Here is a 20,370-nt window from a genome sequence, read left to right on the forward strand (position 1 = left end):
TGTTTCATTCGCCAGTTTTGTTAGAGAGTGTAAATATCACAAAAAATAATTTGTAACTTATAAATTATAACAGTATATAATCATAAAAAGTAAAGAAACATCTTATTTATTTAAATCGCAAAAAAGTGTAAATATCACTATTCAGTCTGGGGTACTATTACAACTTTTTGAAATGTGATCTTAAAAAATATAATACATCAGTTGTACTGTCATTAAGCCTGAAAGGTAATTTTGTGTAAAAATTACTAGCTGTCGAAAACGCTATTTCGGCATCTACGCTAGTTGGTGGTACTGTTAGCAATGCGCAATATACTTTTTCCAAGTATTTACCTCTAAATCCCTCATCTTCAAATAAATCGATTTCTCGTCAGATGGTTTTGGATATAGCTGATTTCTGTATTGTATTTTGGTTCGTTGAATTTTTTTTTATTTATCGCTAATTCAAATTTTTGTTCAAGAGACAATTCCTTTTCACTGTCGACAGTAGTGACATCATAATCTTCGATAACTGAACCGAATTCTTCTGAATGTGGATAGGGTTGTGGGTAAAAAATTTTAAGAAAATTTACTCTAAACTTAATCAGATTTGAATTGGTTATTTTCTTTTCTTCTTTTTCATTTTCATTTTTAAAATCATTATAATTATGCAAATACCTTAAGACATTTTCTATTTCGGTATGCCTTTCTTCTGTGCGATTTCTCAATGTAATATATAATTCTTCAGATAGTGATGTGTGCTGTTGTTTCAGTGACTGTAACATGAAATTTATTGTTGCATTAGCTGTTAATAAATTAGAATCTCTCCGACACAATTCCTCAATGGTCAGTTTTATTGGAAGTTGAGCTGATATAGTTCTGGATATTAAGTCGAATTCACTATTTGAAAAATTAATTTACAGGTTTAAGTCGATTATTGTTTTTTTGGATTGGACTTCTCAGTTTCAAAAATCGTTCCATCATTAGGAGTAAACTGTTCCAACGTGTTTTAGAATCTAATATTAACATATATTCTGTTTTATTTTCAGTTAGTAGATATTTTAATAATATGTCATTTTTTATAGGGGAACGTTTAAATATCTTAACAATTTTTCGAACTTTATAAATTATAGGAAGCAATTCTTGATAGGTTAATATTTCATCCTCATTAGCAATATCTTCTTCTACAATTACATTGCCATTATCTTCATTGTCATATCACTCTCACTCTTACTCTCTTCAAAGTTGGAATCCGAAGTTTCTATATCCACAGTATTTGAATTCTTCTGTTCTTTATATTTTTGGTATAATACATCTATTACTCCTAATTGAATTCCATGTGCATAGCCCAACTGCTGATTTGCACCAATCAACTTTCCAACTTTTTTCATAACTGTTGCTCCATCAGTCGTTATGGATACAATATTTTCTTTCAGGGATAATCCATGTTTTGCTAATTTATATTTAAGCAATTAATTAGCTAATTAATTTCACCCGTTAGGGAGACATAAAAACAAAAAGGTATACTATTTTGCTATGTTCGCGATACTTGAACATGTAGGGGAGACAATTTTAAAAATTTCTAGTAAATACCGAAAAACCGGTATTTAAACTTGTGAATACCGGTATTACAAAATTGTACAAATGGCTCAAAATACCGGTATTCGGTATCCCGGTATACCGGTATTGCAATCCCTAGTTGTGACGGGTTTGTAGCTAAGACGTACTGTTGGCCCTAGATGGTGCTACTGAAAAACAAAAGACGCACCCTTGGCTTAAAAATCACTGACTTAGTCAGTGGACTTGTCTATGACAAGTGCCATTAGAAACAACCTTTCTAGAGATAACTGAAACGGATATCTAAACGTCTTTCTGTTGCAGAAATTTTTTCCGCAAATCTGATATTGAAATGTAAATAAAAATTAAGGGTAATTATTAGTTGATAAGAAGTAATATTTTTTTCGTAAATAACGAAAGCAACTTCTCAACTTGTGTTAAGATTTTATTGTATATCATGATATTTTATTGTTTGGTCGCAGTTGAGTTAATTTTTATAAAGGAAAAGGTACGAAAAATAGTCAAATATTTATTTTGTAGTTCAATTAAAATTTATTCAAAATTAGCAATTTCTTTGTTACCTTTTTTTTTCTAAAATTTAATTTCATCAAGACAAAAATATTATTTTTTATTGACTAATTATAATTCCAATTAATTGGATGAGGCAAAATGTAAGTTTTGCCGGAATTGGTCTTCAGAAATATTGAGGTGGTTTGGAATCCATTTGTAGTAATTTTGTTAATTCATCAACACTTGTATTTCTTTCTGTGACTTATCTTTGATTTACTTTTTTTTTCATATCATATGATTTATCAAATATTTTTTTCAATTCCATCTAAAAAGTGACAAAACTGGTTATGAGAATAGCAATAATCAGAATTTGAAAGCTTTGGAAGCTAATATGGATTATTTTAAAAAATTGAGATTTTTAATTTTAAAATAGTTACTAGTATATAGCTGTTACTTAAGTAAAGATGTACGTTACTGAAAAACTAATAAAATTATTATTTTTGAATCATTCATGCCGCTAAAATACATTCAAATGGATATAGAAAATGCATGAAATAAGCTTCTTGTAGAGTGGAAAATAAAATTATTTGCTTAGGTGTACTATTATGTGTGCTTATAGCTAAGTATTTTGTTCACTACTTTTTCTAAAGATGAAGTATAGACATTAAATATTTTCATTTTTTGTTCGATTCGATTATCAGTATTCCGACTTGGGACAGATTAAACACAATATGCTTAAGAGCTTCAGACATTAAGGCGGTGCCATTATAAGTAAGATAAAGGAGAAGATAGGTGAAATTAAGTTTAATCGTGTATTTATGTATAAAATGATTTCAGGTTAAAACGGAAATCGTGTTCTCTTTTGAAATTTGCTTAGTCGAAGACACGCAGAAATAAATCTCAAACGATTTATTTGGTTTATTTGCTGTTTAATCATTATCGAAATTTTCTACATACAATTTCAATTTTCTAAATTAATGCTTCGACGGAGAAAATATTTTATCTATTCTGAAATGACCAGATGTACGGAAATCCGACAGTAAAAATCTTTTACTATATCTGACCTTCAGAAAACATCACGAAATGGCTTTTATACTTTTATCGACTTTTATATCTTCGCGTTTCTTACCTATTTTGTAAATGATCACTTATATTGTATATTGTACTTTTTTTGAACCTAAGTATCCTATGATGATCTTCAAGTGTTATCTTTTTTTTTTTTTATTGGAAATGATTAAGATAAGAAGTTGGAAAACGAAATTTCGTTAATGAATGATGTATTCTATTTCATTTAAATTCGTTCAGCACGAAATAGTCCACTATTTGCTAAAAGGGATAAACAGATTTGTTAAATGACCATTACTTGTGTAATTCAAATTACAGTATCACAAGGAAAAGGGATATGGGCTTTTTGGGGGGAGGGGGCTTCGTTTATAAAAGCTACAAAGTCTTCTATGTAACTGTCTTTGAATTTTATTTATTCTTGAAAGAAAAATTTAATGCTTGTTTAAAAGACTGCACTATGCTTAAATTCTTATTAGAACCAGGTATTTAAATATATTTGAAGATATCATATATAAAGAGTTCGTACAAAGAGATCTAATAATTTGTTTTCCTAGCAATTTATTGAAATTAAACAAGGTAAAATTACAGAAATACTCTTTTATTTTGAATTTCTTTTCGAAATTAATAAAATTAATAGAAGTAATTAATACAATTCTTTCAAATCAAGTTTCAAATTTATCACTAACTTTCCGCATTTTTCCTACCATAATAAATGTAAATGTGTGTGAATTTTTTTTGCCATATACCTTTAAAATCATTCGACTTCAGTTAATAAATTTTTGTAAAAATTATTTGATTTTGCTTTAGGGAAGTGCATACAGGAAACTGGAATTTTTTAGAATGATTACGAAAGATGATCAGCTGACTCCATCTATTGTCAAATAAACCAACGAGTCAAATTTTTCGTTCTTTAAATTGCATATTTCTTGATTAGAACTGTTTCATATTTGCTAAGATACAATTTTATAACCGACTTTTCACTCACTTTCTTATGAACTGGTGATCTGAAGTTTTGTTTTTATGTCCATTTTCGACAGTAATGCATTATTTTAATATTTGGAAAATTCAATTATCAATTAATCGATTAATTTGATTAAATTTTTATTTCAAACAAGTAATTCGAGAAAAATTAATTTCAAATTTCTATAATATATAAACTAGTGAATTATAAATTATAAATTAAGAAACAGAAAATAATTCAAATGCAAAGTTCTACTTTTTAGTAAAAATAGAAAGTATGCTTTGAAAAACGTTTTTTCTTAAATGTATTTTAAATAATTTCCTTCTGAAACGTAAGTATTTGCTGCAAAAATTTTGGGCTATATATTTGCTCCAAAATGACCTCTATATATAGATATTTTGCTACTCCGAAATGAACTCTTTACTGTTTTTCAAGAATTCAGCTAATTTTTTTTGTTATTTTCAGGTTTTTTTAATATTTCGAAATAGGTTTTCTCACTGAAATGTTTCTGGTCATTTCGAATGAAAAAAAAAAAAAAAAAAGTAATATATAAAAAATTTTTTAAAGTCATTTCCTACTTAGGTCAACAGAAATTTTTTTATTCAAGTTACTTTTTATTAAATAATTACAATTAATATAAATATCTATATACATATGACAGAATTACAATATTAAGTGGCAAAATAGAGTTTGGCGACATGGCGACCAAATAGAAATTATTGGACAAATTTAATTAATTAATTAATATTTAAAAAAACTCTATTAATATCAAGTGTCATCCACTACAAGTTTTAAAAAATATATTTGAACTTGAATGGATGAATAAAAAGTATTTTATTAACGATTGAAAATTTGAACAAGAAATATAAATATATATAGGGAAAGTGTAAACTAATAGTAGGAATTAAAAAAAAAAAATTCAAGCAGCTGTAATTGCTATCATGCATTTTTTTTCTTTTTCACTAATAATTTCACTTATCAAAAGATATTTTCTGTTCGGAAAAAATTTTTCTGTGTAAAATTCAGGGACATATCATTTTGATTTTTTCATTAAAATTTTAATGAAAAAGAGATTCATTTTTTTCGATATTTAATCGGAGCATTTTAATTCCTTTTTAATTTAGTTTCGATATTGAATGTAATTAATTGGATAAGCTTTTTGTCTTTTATCAATTTAATGCACATTAATCTTGATACTTTTGGTTTAAAATATGGCAGCTTTGATCTTTAACACATTATTCTCTATAAAACATTTTCATAAAAAAAAATTCTATTGTACTTAACACATATTTGGACTAAAAAACATTTTTTTTTCTTTTTATAAAATTTTAATGGATATCTCCCTTATGGTAAAACGGGAATGAAAGATCCTTTATGCTGGTAGATTAGCCTTTTGTTTCAGATGCCCCAAATTTCTTGAAAAGTAAAACCCATATAATTACATTAATTATGATTTCTTAGTACCTACAACTTATGTTTTTTTTTGCAAAATAGTCATTTTCCTTTTAAAGCTTTTTTAAAAAAATAAATTGAAAAAATAACTTATTTCATTTGTTTTAACAATGCAGATTCCGTTTTATATTTTTATATTTATTAATTTTTCAATTTCATATCTAGTTGCTATAGTATTCTTTATAAAAATCTGTCAGTACTGGCATCGTTTTATAATTCTTTTTAGTTATTTATATTCTAATAAGATGGAAGTTTTGTATAGTAATTTTTTATATCTATTTGTTTTTCAGAGCATTCTTTTGTTTTTTATGATCTTTAAAAGGCTCTTCGTGGAATTAAGAAGCTTTATCACACTTCGATATGAAATGAAACAATAAGGATGTTTAAATGTATTTTATTATTACAGCCATTGAATCGGTGTATTTCGTAAATATAATTTTAACTTTCAAAGAAGTAACACGCTGTATTTGACTTTCGAAATTTTAGATTAATGGCTAGGGTCTGCTTTTAGGTAAGGCTTGAATGGTTGCAATTAATCAGGATGATCTAAGATTCGGCCTGAACTATTACTTATATCACCAAAGATATCTCACTTAGAAATAAACATATAATCAAATTATAACAGTTTTTCAAATTTTTCAGATATTTTATTAAGTTGGATTTGAAAACATTTTTGTGGTATTGTAAAAGTTATGGCGTCTGGTACGCATTATTTTTTTTCGCTCCTTTGTTATAAAGTAAAATGGCTAGATAAAGGTTATTATTATTATTATTATTTTACATTTGTAATAAAATAATTCACGTAGGATTCCAATTTCATTGACACTAAGAAATGAGCATAACAATGAAATATGCAGTTAATTTTATTAGTATTAACTATATTAAATATATGCTTAAATGTTGTGCCTTGCTCTGTTCTGGAGCTGTGACAGAAATGAAATGTCCTTAACAACTTCAATCACATGCAAAAACATGCAATATATTTACGTTTTATGAAATTATCAAAATTCATCTCTAATACTAATATACATTGTTTTCATTTGTTTTTTCAAATTTATTTCTTGATGTTTTATTGCATATATTGCCTATAGCTTATTAAAATTTAAATGTTGAATATTTTAACTTAATTATTTTATTACTATTAATATATGAGTGGCAAATCAACTGGTCGCCAAATACTGCTAGTTTGGAATAAAATTTTGTTAGCTTGCGTTTTACCATTAATAACCGCAACGGTTGAATCAAAACTTATTGCTCTTTTCCAATGATGAAACGGATCTTTACACAAACATGACTCGTCAGATGGCATTTATGATTGCAATAGCTACATAAAAAGAGAAAATTAATTAAAAATGAATGTAAATCTGGAAGCATACGAATGTTCAAATAAGAGATAAGGCAGATGCCAATGCAGGAAAACGAGCTCTGACTGTGTTCTCGATAAGTCAGATGAGCAATAACGTGGTTCTTACTAGTATTAAAAGTACCTTGCTTTATATGAGTCTGATACAGGTGGGTAAACAATACACTCATTTTATTTTTGGCCTAATCTTAGATTGCCGGTAAATCCGTACGCTGTCAAAAATCCTCGAGTCTGAGAAGGATGTATTTTGTCTTCAGGTCCTAAAGCATTTTAGGTATGTCCTTTGACCTCTTTTTATTAGTATAACATTTTACTTTTAGTTTATTTTTTATTTTAATGTTAGCTTTTTGACCTTTATCTATAATACACTTTTTAAATATCCACCACGAATTTCTATACAAATATTTAAAACTTGTTATGATTTTCAAATAGTGTTTGGTCATTTTTTTTTTATAAATATAGCATTTTTATAAAATGCCTTATTTGTTTCTAATACTGTGTTAGCTTTGAATAGGTGTAATGAGGAGTTCATGTGTTCAGCAGATGTTTTATATTTAGCAAATACTTGTTTTCACATAAGCTGCAAGTTTTAAATAAATATTGAGCGGGATATATTTTATAAGGTGGCAGAATATATTTAGTTGATTATAATTGAATTTCTTTCAAGATCGTGTCATTTATTATTATTTTTATTTTTACGTTCTTGCCTAAAATAAAGAAGTTTCTTAAGGGTACAATAGACAATGCAAATGTGAAAAATCTACTAAAACTGATAAATAAATTTTTTTTGATCTTTTATGAATAGTTAGATTGCGAGTAATCGTTTGCAAAAAGAATTATTTTGATATTCTTTATTCGCTTGATCAATATTAGAGGTTATTTTATTGATATTAGGAAGCCTTTTCCCACTTTTTTACATTTAGACAGCTACAGAATAACACACACACAAAAAAACATCGAATTATTTGTTAATTTCAGAATTATATTGATGTCTATCATAAAATTCTTTATTATTTTTTTGCATTTGATAACGTTAAGTTAACAAATATAAATCTTATATTTACTGTTTTGTGATACTTATTGAATATAAGTATTAACAATATTTTTTTTTACAAAATTTTGAGTCATGAAAAAAGATATTTTATAAACTTAAGTTGAAAAATTTATTAAATTGTGGTAAATTCAGTGGCAGATATGCGATTAGGCAGATTTGGAAGCTGCGTAGGGCGTTGTACTGAATTAAGCTTTCAAGTGAATTAAACAATTTAGTCTAACTTTCAAATAAGTAAATTTGAAGAAATATAATTTTTTAAATAATACTGTATGTATATATATTAAATTATTATTAAAGTATATGTAATTGAAATATAAATAATTGCCTTTTTGAGAGCTGCTATAAAGAATAATTAATGGAATATTAAACATACATTAACTGATCAAGTTATATTCCACTTGGTAATCCTGTAAAATAATAATTTTTAATTTTATATTTGTTGGAAATTTATTATTTCTAAATTATATTTTATAATTATTAAATGCTTACATTTTTAAATAAGAAAATTATTAACTAATAGTTATGGCTAATTTTCCAAGAGCTTTATTATTTTAATTAGTTTTAGTACAATATACATTTAAAAGACAAATAAAAACATATATGTTAACATGTTTATTAAAATTATAAATAGTTGTTAAAATAAATAATTAATATATTGATTAAGTTAAACGTGCATTGAAATATGAAATTATGACTCATTATTAAAAGACGGCTCTCGTAATGTTCTCTCCGAGAGCAGGAAAATTTTAAATCTGCTAGTAAGTTAGAAAAAAAAATAAAAAAAAAATGAAGTTTTTTAGTTTACTCGAGAAAAACAACACTTCACACACGAATTTATCAGTTACTCTAAGTGTATATTGAATACAATAAAAATTTCATACATTAATCTAAATCTTGCCTTAATTTAATAAAAAATTACGTGCGCATATCCTTTTACAATTTCAACAATTCGTTTAATCTTGATAAATTTTCATAATTAGGGGTACTTAAGTACGTATCTCTATTAAATTTTAATGAACTTAATACTATAAAATATATTTTGTAACAGAAATTTCTTGCATTATTTTATATATTTAGATTTATGAAAATATATTAGAATCATTGAAATATGACTGCAATAAAATAGTACAATATTGCTCAATAGATGGCGCCACAAGTGATAAAACAAAACCCTGTCGTTAAGTCTGTGCTTTTATGTGTGCTTTTATTTGAAAATCAAATAACAGCATAATTAAAACCATTAAATGAACAAGTTATACACGATGAACAAAATCTTTAAATATATATGACGAAATTTCTATAAATTTTGATTTCCAAAATTTTTCAAGCTTTTAAGATCGATATGTAGCTAGTAATTCTATGTTTTTGTCAAGGAAAGTTATACTTTTTTTATAGCTACAGAACAATGCATAATTTAAATATTTTTTCCAGTTTTTCAGCATCTGAGTCTCATAATTTCAGTTTGAATAATTTGAAATCTAAAATTAATGCTTATACTTACTAATTAATGCGTTTGAGATGGCATGATTAGTCTAGTTTATGTATAACAGTAATCATATCAATAATCATTTTCTATGCATTCTAGAAAACGAATTACATTTCTTAAGTAATAATATACTCTAAGTATCCATACAGCGTTGTCTGTTACATGATCTTGGAACATAATTTTCAATTGGCTCCTTGCAAGATCAGGATTGGAAAAATATGCGACATGTTAAATTAATTATAAGCCAATATAGATGGAATTCTATTTGTTTTGTATCACAGATCTGTGAAGATTTGATTTGGTTTATCGGATTCAACGGCATAAACTCCAATTTTGGTTATACTGCCCTAGATATACAGTTCAAACGGGTCTGCTGGAAAATCTTTGAAATAATCTGGAAAATAATTAACTAAAAATCATTAAAAGTTATACTTCGATCGTGCTTGTTTTAGAAAAAAATTAGGTAGAAATGTTCCAGGTAATATTCAAAAACATTCGAAAAAGATAACGAAATTAGAATGTCAGGTGCAAGAATTGTAGTTATAATTCTTTTTGAAAAATTGACCGTGTTTTAAATTTTCTCGAAATTTAGCAAAGTACATTAGAGGTTCAACATAAAATTTTGTAGAACGACAGTTCTTTGTTCTATCTATATTGTCTCGATTGTTTGTTCTTTGATCATCCGGAACCATGTTTCTGGTAAATATGTTAAAAAAAATCATTCAAAACAACAGAAAATATTAAATAAAAAAATGTCTACTTTAAATTCTATGATTCAGGCTTCCAGTTGCATTGAGTGATCACTACGACTACTTATGTGCCCGATTTCAAGGTTACAAGTGCAATAAATTCGTCTGGACATCATTTATAAGCACTCGCACAAACACTTCCTCTTATAAATATAGAAGAGTAATTAATAGAAATTTTGACATCTAGAGGAATGAGAATATCTTCATAACTAATCATACGTAACTAATTCTAATGAACAATAATGGTCATTTATACCTTTTCAAAACAATAACAGTAAGGATAACAGCTACAGTACTATACTTATTTTCTTCGTTGTGCCAGTGAGTAATAGTAAACTTTCTTCGTAATGGTGTCAATTCATGCTTACTTAGATGTACGAGGGCGTACTCAGATACATTTGGCATGCTTTGTGAATTGACTTTATTATATTACTGTGAGCAAGAGCAAATGCTCACGAATTCAGAAGGGTTTTGGTGCCTAGTGGTTAGACATCGGCTGTGGGACCGGAGTGAAAGGGGTTCTGATGCACGTTTAATCCGTCAGGTGCAGTGCTCATCATTTGACTTCAGTTCACAATAACGAAGTTCGTTCCAAAGTAGCCCTAGTGTTGCTTTAAAAATAGGGTGTACATTTTATTAAGTCAAAACTTGAATGCAGAATAATTAATTCTCACATTAAAAATTTTGTACAATTTACAAAAATTTTGCTATGAATTTTTAAAAAATTTGATTTGTCTGATATAAAATTGATTTCAATGAAATGAAATTATTTGTTTTTCTAAATAACAATGTTAATTGTTTATATTATTAGTGGCAATTGTTTTTGAAGTTGGAAATAAATTGGTCAATATTCCAGTTAAGAAATTAGGAAAACATTCGAAAAATATATGAAGTCGACTTCTCAAACTACAATCGGTATTTTTAAAGAATATGTTTTTTGTAGTAGGAGTAAAAACATTAACTTTCAAAAATGAAAACACACACACACACACACACACACACACACACACACACACACACACACACACACACACACACACACACACACACACACACACACACACACACACACACACACACACACACACACACACACACACACACACACACACACACACACACACACACACACACACACACACACACACACACACACACACACACACACACACACACACACACACACACACACACACACAAATGAAAATGATAATTAAACCTCTTAAACCTATATGTATTTATTCAGAAGTATTGAAATCAATATCATTTTTCAAACAGATTTCATCATCATTTTCTTTATTGAACTGTTGATGCGCAATTCGTGACTAACAGTGGTCGTATAATATTCCTGTTTAACAGCGAATTATGACTGTTTGACCATGAAAGGTTTATATGCCATAAAATCCACTTATTGAATATAAAAAATTTTAACCTATGGATGTTGATAATCAAGTGTTTTCAGGAAAGAAATAATTATAAATTGAAACGTTAGAATGATATAAAATATTATTCATCTCCTTTCTTTTTTATTTTGGAGATTTATAAAAATTTATATAATGATCGACAATGTTGCAACAATATAGATCATTAAAGTCCTTATTTATGTAAGTTAACAAACTGACTTCCTTAATGGATGCTCACATGATACATGCAATACTCAACCAATTAAATTTTGAAATGCATAGCTCGTTTTGCACGTAGAAAAAAGAGATGACATCACAGCATAACATAAAGAACAATGTACGGTTTAATGAAGAGGACGTGTAATGTTTCGCTTGTCATATTACTTCGATGTCACAGAAGCTGATTTCATTAAAAGATTAAAACAGAAAAAAAAATTAATGTAATTGCATTCTATAAAATAGAGAGTATTGTAGAGAGTATGTACTTGAACAGATTCAGTTAGATTTGTTATCTGTTTCTGATTTTTCGATCAACTTTTAGATTCATAGAAAATTCTTAGATCAGTAATAAAGTATTAAACAGAATTTTCTTTTTATCGAGATTATAGCGATGACATGATTTAATATTTCAGGCAAGAAATAGTTTTCGTCGTTGCCAGTTGTTCAAAATATCATAATAAAACTAATAAGCGTCTTTTCGTAATGTTTATCGCTACAAGCAGCTCTCATTTTTTTTATAATTTGCCATCCAATTTTATGTTTTTGGTAATCCTTAAAGCCACCCAAACTATTAATTATTTATATTTTAATGAAATAATTATCATTTAGTTTAATCAATTTAATTTTAGCGATATAAATATTTACTATTTGGATAAATTTAGTTCTGTATCGAATCTTTGACCTTCCAGTTGTGTGCTCCCTGATTTATGCAAAAAACATAGGTCGTATTTTCTATTGCCTCCCAGCAGTTTCCGTGAACTAGTATATTTATTTCTTACTTTTTAAACGTTAAATTAAATATTCTATTATAGTGGTGCACATAACAAATTTTTTTGTTAAAAAATATTTTTACCTATATGTAAAAATTTGTGTCTAAGTAGCTACTTAAAAAAAAAAAAAATCGGTAGTTCGAAAGTTAAACTAATTCAAATATTCAAGAAAGTTCTTTTGCGACTGAACACGCCGATTCATTTATGATTAGTCTACCAGTAACTTACTGTTTTACGACACCAAAATAATTTTGTGACTCGATCTTTATCGATTAATTCGACCATGTAAAAATCATTTTTTTCACAATTTTTTTTTGTTTTATATTTTAATTAAGCTTCAATATTTACTATGCATTTAAAATTTATTATGCATTAACAAAGCATAACCATCTTGCTATGTAATGCCATTGTTAAGTAACTTTTCTCCCATCCAGCTGTCATGCCTGGAGGTTAAGAACCTTGAGTTCTAGCACTCCGTCCACTCTTCCACAAATCGACAGGCACGATATTTCAAAAAGTTCAAATAGCAGCATTCAGTTTTACAGATTGCTAATCATTAGCAGCATTCAGTTTTACAGATTGCTAATCATTAGCAGCATTCAGTTTTACAGATTGCTAATCATTAGCAGCATTCAGTTTTACAGATTGCTAATCATTAGCAGCATTCAGTTTTACAGATTACTAATCATTAGCGGTGGAACTGTACTCGTAGCTGGGAAAACACCTGAAAGATTGAGAGAGGGGGAAAAACATGTGGGAGCAGCCAGGAAGAGCAGTAAATGACTCAAATTTAATCATTTTTTAATCATTTAGTTTTACTAATTCTTCATGAACCTGTTTTCACAGTGTCATTTTACACGTGAATAGCAACGAAACACGAGCCATCGCAAGAAAATTTATCAACGCGCTTCGGCGTCTGTCCAGTCAGATAATATTTGCAGGTTTAATGTCCATTCATCAATGCGTCCAAAGTACCATAGTGTGTGAAAGCTGGCACGTGGAGCATTTGAAAAAATTAATTAAACTGTTTTGCTTTCGTTTCATTTTATCTCTCCTTATTGGTTGTTTCCACAATTTTTTGTTGTTGCCAGTTTTACAATCGTATTTTTCGAATTACAGGTATCATAAAACGTCATTGATGTTTTTTCACTGCGTCGAATTGTCAGCAACAAATAAAAGCTGGTATTTACATTTCAGTTTCTCAGAAGCAAATACGATTAAGTACAGAAAAAATGAAAAAATTAATGTTTTTAATACATTAAGTTTTGAAATTTTTTTACTTTGATTAATTTTTTAGAAAAGTATGCAAATATGAAATACTAAGAAAGGGATAAATCCTATAATAATTATTAAGAGTATTAATTTAATTAAAATTTACAAAATCGGAGAATATAAAAAAACGGACATCTGAGGGACTTATTTGAAGATTTCGAAATCTTTATGTTGTAACCGCAACTCTAATCACAAAAGTTCGTTTCGATCTTATACTAGACTTATTTTTTGAAATACCTATATAGAATTTCATTTTAACTGTGGTCGCCAGGTGCTCATATAAAGTTATTTAAAGATTGTCTTGTACTCATTTATTTGAAGATTAACTGTGGTTAGGGTATAAAAACTTTTACATTTTAGTAAACAAAACTATATATATCTATAAATTACAATACGAATAAAATATTAATACGATATATATATATATATATATATATATATATATATATATATATATATATATATATATATATATATATATATATATACGATATTAAAATACGAAGCATTTATTAGTATATAAATATTGTTTTTTTCCCGCTAAAATAAAAAAAAAATCTGAAAAATACCAAATATATATAAAAATACAAAGCTTGCAATGAAAATCTGTTGTATAATTTATACGATAATTTTATTATGAAAATTTTGTACTATGAAATTATAACAAATTGAAAAGAACATTTTTGAGTTTTAAAATGGGGACTTATTAGTGTATACAAGCACAGGAAAAACTTTTGGAAATACCATCTGATATTTCAGATGAAGTTACACTTTTATTTGTAAATTAATAATAGTAAGAATATAATTGCAGTCGATTTTTTTTATTTAATAGAATTAATTTTTTTGTCGATAGTGATTTAAAAATACTGTTAAGTGCTTTAATTCTAATGTTTAATAATATTAATTTGATTAATTTCTCCTAAAATTTGTACGTAGCAAGGAGGAGACCTCTGAAAAATTAAATTTATAAACAGTGGTGACTTTTTCTTTAGGGTTACAATAATCCTGTAGGTATTTTAAAAATACGCATTTTCGGTTTTAATCTCATTTAGTTATTTTTCATCCACTCTGAGAGTTCAATGATTAACAGAAATTAAAAGTAAGAAAATAAATAAAGTAAAAACGAAGAAGGAAGACAGGAAATGAATCGATAACTTGGAGAAACAAACTTTGGAACTGCACATCGTATAACACAGAAAGTACTAAAATTCAATTTGTAAAGCTGAGAGATACATCCGAAGCAGAAAAACCATGCTTTCTGCCCATAACTTGGCAAAGATTGGGCTGGAATTTTGGCAGCTCTTTTTTGACGCTCGGCTAATTGTTGCTTCTTCTTTTTTTTTTTTCTTTTTCGAACCAAAATTTATCTTCGCTTTCTTCTCTTTTTTCCATTTGTCATTCTCCTCTCCCCTGTTCCGTTTTCACATTGCCACGACGGAAAACGGAACAGGGGAGCAAGCAGGAAATTACACAACGGAACAAATGGAATATTTGTTTCCTTTTGTTGGAAGTCACTCATCGAAAAACGATTTTTTCGATAACTTTCTAAAATAAAGTACAATTCAGATAATTGCATTTAAAACTTTTAAGTCATTTAGAAGCAAAATTCTTTTTATTTTTTGAATTATATTTTGAATGTTCTCTATGGAGCGATTTTTTTTTTGCAGTACTGCTTATTTCTGAGCTTAAGAGCCGCAGCTGTTAATAAGTTTTAGAAAATAATAAATAAAATAGATTTGAAGTAAAATGATAAGATTTTTCGGTAGATATTGAATTTGATTAAGAAAACTTTTTTTTTAAATAATGAAAAAAAAAAGTGAAAATCATAAAACAGAGATTTTATAATAAATTTAACAAAAAAAAAGTTTCTATAAATATTTTTTTATTAGTATGATAAAAAGCAATATTTTTTATTATATATATTTTTATTATTATTTAAGCAATATTTTATTATTGTTATCTACTCTTTAATCTAAAATACATAATTTAGTATAATAAATAATATGGTATCATGAAATTAACTTTTTTCTCAAATTTCTTACCAGGCGGTATGACTAGGGTGGAAAGAAAATTTAGTTGTATCAATTGAATAACTCAAAATATCAATCAAGTATCAATTGAACAACTCAAGATATCAATGAAGTATCAATTGAATAACTCAAGATATCAATCAAGTATCAATTGAATTATTCTCAAAACAATAAAATAATGTATTATAGTCATTAGGAATTTCCAGGTGGAAAAAAAAGTCAGTAAAACACGGAGATTAGTGGAAAAGAGAGTTTATGATGGGAACCTCCCCCTCCCCTCTTTAAAAGCTAAAGGAATTGTAATATACGTGTATAGAATTAAAAAAATTGTCACATAGGAAAATGAATAAAAAAATCTATTACTTGATTCCATCTTTAAAAACATGAAACAAGTAAAGTTAAGTAAACGTTTGAAGAAAAGTGACGAATTAATTTTATTATTCTATTGATTACTAGTATACAAAGTTAGTCTTAGTTTAAAAGACATATTTGGAGAAATCTATAAGTGGTACTATCGATTAGTCTAAATTGCTTACAATATATTTAATTGAATCGATTAATTTGATTATTAAGTTTTGAAAATATTAAAACAGTGTATTGTATTCGAGAACACCCAAGTGTACAAATTTCAAAAATTATAGCTCGTCAGGAATCGAGTGAAAAATCGATTACAAAATTCCAATTTGAATTTGAAAACCACTGGTCGGCTGTACACAAGAAGAAGTAATTGTAAAATGAAGTATTGTAACTGTCCTATTTGAATCTGAAAACTTTGTAATGAAAAATTTCTTTAACATTTCATTTTCAACTCTTACAGGCAGTATTATTTGCTTGTAAAGTAAAAGAAAAATAATGAAAAAGAATTTTGAAATGGAGCTTTTTTCTTTGAATGTTGAGAGGTTTCATTCACTTTTGATTTTCAAGGGTTAATTATATTTTTACAAATAATTGTTTAATGCCATATTTATATTACAGGCCTATGTTACAGCGATTACAGTCATGCGATTTCATTATAAAGATGTATCATATTTTTGGAAGCTTTGGTCAAGATAAAAAAAGGAAGCTGAATAATAAAAATCCTGATTTTATATTCTTTACTCAGATGATGACGTTAAAACTTTGATTTATTTTCATGATCTAGTTTCATTTCTTATCACAGTAGTTAAACTACATTCTGCAATAACTTTTTTGTTAAAGTGGTTTAACTTCCTATTGTTCACAATAATTTGATAGACGGTTAATAATCGGGAATAAGAAGATTTGATGTTGTCAAGAATTATTGGAAGCTTTTTGGAAAAGATCCAAAATGCATTCAGTTACATCGCTAATTTTAAGAAGAGTGATTGAGACCCACTTCACAAGTTTTTAAAATTATAATGAAGGAAAAAAAATCAAACAAAACTTGAAAAAACTAATAACATTAATTTGATACAAGCATATGTATACAAATGTACATAATTTCACAGATTTTGCGAAAGAATAGGAAAAAAGACGTTTTAAAAATATTTAATATTAACCCTTTCTAGGGCCGTGGAAAGTATGTTTCCCTCCAAATTTATCAATCTTTGTATGAATTTATGTAGGTTGGCAGTTCTGACAAATTTTTTTAGAAAGACAGAAACTTAGAGGCTTCTGAAGGCTTCCTTTTTTTCTTAGAGGCTTCCTTTTTTCTAGTCTTGATTTGTTACTTAATTATTAATTAACCTAAATAATTAATTAATCAAATTAAATTTATCTAATAAGCTAAATGAATCCCTTTTCTTCTTCTAATTTCAAGCCTAAAAATATTTTAACATTATATGACTAGAAAAAATGGCCCTTTAAAGGGTTAATTTATGTTTCATTATGTCATTTTATTTGGTTACTTATCCTTTTGGCTTCTTAATATTTAAAAAAATCAGTCGTAAATTTTGCTTGAATTTTTTTTTTGGATAATGGGCGGAGAAGATCTGGAAATTACTGCATTTATATTTTTCTTTTTTAATCATTAAACGTTTGGTATAACCAGAGAGATTTTTTGACATTGATGATCGCACTTAAACTTTCAAGTATTAGTTCTAAAGTATGTATAGTACAGGTGTTCGAAATTCCTAATAGGAAGTTAGGAATATTTCATGGAATCTAAAGTATTTTGATAAGATATCCAGCTGTTCACGAGAATATCAGTTAAATCTTTATCAATAGAGTCATGAGGGATTTTTCAGACATAAAAACTTCACTTGTATTTTGTATAATCAGAATAAATAATATTTTGCAATATGTACAGTGTCTAGACTATCAGTGTTCAAGCATGTTCTAAATTATGTCCCAATATCAAGCAAATAATCAATTTATCTTTGAAAATAGTCTCCAAAATGATATATTTCTTCCATAACAAATTTTAGAAAGAAATTGATTGCAAACTTTATTCTTGCTTAAATGCGAATTACCCTTGTTTTACATTACGTAATATTTAAATCAAGAATATATTAATTTTTTATATAATTCGAACTATTCCTCGCTGAGAATAAAACTATTTGGGATTTTTTAATCAAGAAAAGATTTTTTAAATAGAGAGTTTGTGAATTTGGGAAGACAATTTTCTGTATCAAGGGCTTTTGAGAGTCTTATTGGGCTTATTGTTTTTTTAAATAAATAAATAAATCTATCTATATATATATTTGCCGAAAGAATTTTGATTGGTTTTTGGAAATCTTTTATAATAATAGTATGTAAATCTGTGGAAACAGATTCAGGCAATTTTTGCAAAAGCATAAATATTTGCATAAAATAATAAAAGAATTGCAGATATCAAGGTCTGATATGATTATAATTATATTAGAAGAATACAGATTTTGCTCTCATTTTATATTGTATCCAATTTCTAAAACTGATTTATGCATAAAAATTAATTAATAATTATGCATAATTGCCGACGAATATTTTTCAGATGAATTAATTTTTGACTTTAAACTGTTGGTGAATAAACATTCTGCAACTAGAGGATCAGTTGTGCTAGGACGAAAAAAACTTTTTATTTCTTTTAAGCTAAAATTGTAAACCTTTTCTGTATAACTGCTTCCGACGATCCATGGTTTTACTCTTACCTTTCTAATGAAGCAAGAATCCTTATTAATGCCTGTGATTAATGAAAAAAAGAAATTTATATGACACACACACACACACACACACACACACACACACACACACACACACACACACACACACAGACACACATGCACGCACGCACTCACGCACGCACACGTATATATAAACATATTTTAGCAGTTACTTGACCGAATAGAAGAAATTTCAAAAAATTTTAAAACTTTGATTTATTTCATCACGGGAGGCATATTAAGTACAAAAGCAATGATCACACTAACGTCCTTTTACATTGCGATACAAGAGCAGCAGAGATCAAAATTTTTCCCTTTAGTGGTTTTACTACGAGATTTTGATAGGGATTTCTTTGACACGTGCATTTTTAGGTAAGGGTATTTTAGGTATCTTTAAAAGAATGTTGTAAGCATGAAGGAATTTTATCCCTTCACTCGGAGTTTGAGAAAATGCTGAAGTAAACAGTTTTATAGAGCGCAAGTATACTGAATTAAATAAAAAGTGGGAACTGGATCAGGAAATAACGGATCATTTTAGAATGAAGTTAATAGGGCCAAATTAAGATAAAAAATAGGAAATTAATCAGGATTTAAATTATATATATAAAGTTGATCTTTGTTGTTCTCCAACGTATCCATCTTCAAAAACATATATCAAGAGCAACTTTTCTGTTCAAACTTCTTGTACAAAAATGGTCTTATACCCACAATCGAAGAAAAAATATTTCTAACGATCTTGCTTTTTGGAAATAGCAAATCCAAGCATCGGCATTTTTTGAGAGAGAAGAGTTTCCTGATTTTCCACTCTACAATAGTTTTCTGTTTCTTTCCCATATCCTAAGACAATTTCTATTTTTTTTTTTTTTGTATCCAGCTCTTACACTACTTTCAAGCCATTCCAGTTAGACTCTCCCCGTTATTGAGTAAAATCTTCCCCGTTCATCCTTTCCCTTTTCAAAATCAATTTACTTATCCTCTTTAAATATAAAACCTGACCTAATAATATGAATTTATAATAACTAACCGATAAAAATGATTATTAGGCAATACACATCTTATCTAATACACATGCTATCTGCCTTTCCGTCTATAAGACTTATTTAATTTTTGATATTAGCAAATTTGATAATGAGTTTTGCCCAGCAGAAACAACAATAGGATTTTGTGCTAACAAAACTTAAACCAAATCTAATATGTGGCACAGTTTTCGAAATATTCTTTACCCTGTTGTATATATTTCCCTAAACGTTCTTGTAAGCATTGAAAGCTGTCCTGTATGTCGTTTTATGACATCATTTTCAGTGCAGTCCGAGCAGTTTTCCGAGACGCGGATGTGACCATAATTTGTTTTGAGTCAAAGGGAGAGAAAAAAAAGTTTCATAGAAACAATAGCTACAACAGCAAC

The 20,370-nt window shown here is 27.5% G+C and overlaps 1 protein-coding gene across 1 annotated transcript in view; it reads left to right on the top strand.

Moving 5' to 3' along the window:
- The first annotated feature begins 7,003 nt into the window (after positions 1 to 7,003).
- LOC129958413 (transmembrane protein 163-like) overlaps positions 7,004 to 20,370 on the top strand; it is a 74,097-nt gene continuing 60,730 nt past the window's right edge. Inside the window, exon 1 of the mRNA XM_056070897.1 lies at positions 7,004 to 7,158. The gene's annotated coding sequence lies outside the window, so the exon portion shown is untranslated. The remainder of the gene's footprint in view (positions 7,159 to 20,370) is intronic.

The sequence above is a fragment of the Argiope bruennichi genome, chromosome X1 (genome assembly GCF_947563725.1).
Source record: "Argiope bruennichi chromosome X1, qqArgBrue1.1, whole genome shotgun sequence".
NCBI lineage: Eukaryota > Metazoa > Arthropoda > Arachnida > Araneae > Araneidae > Argiope > Argiope bruennichi.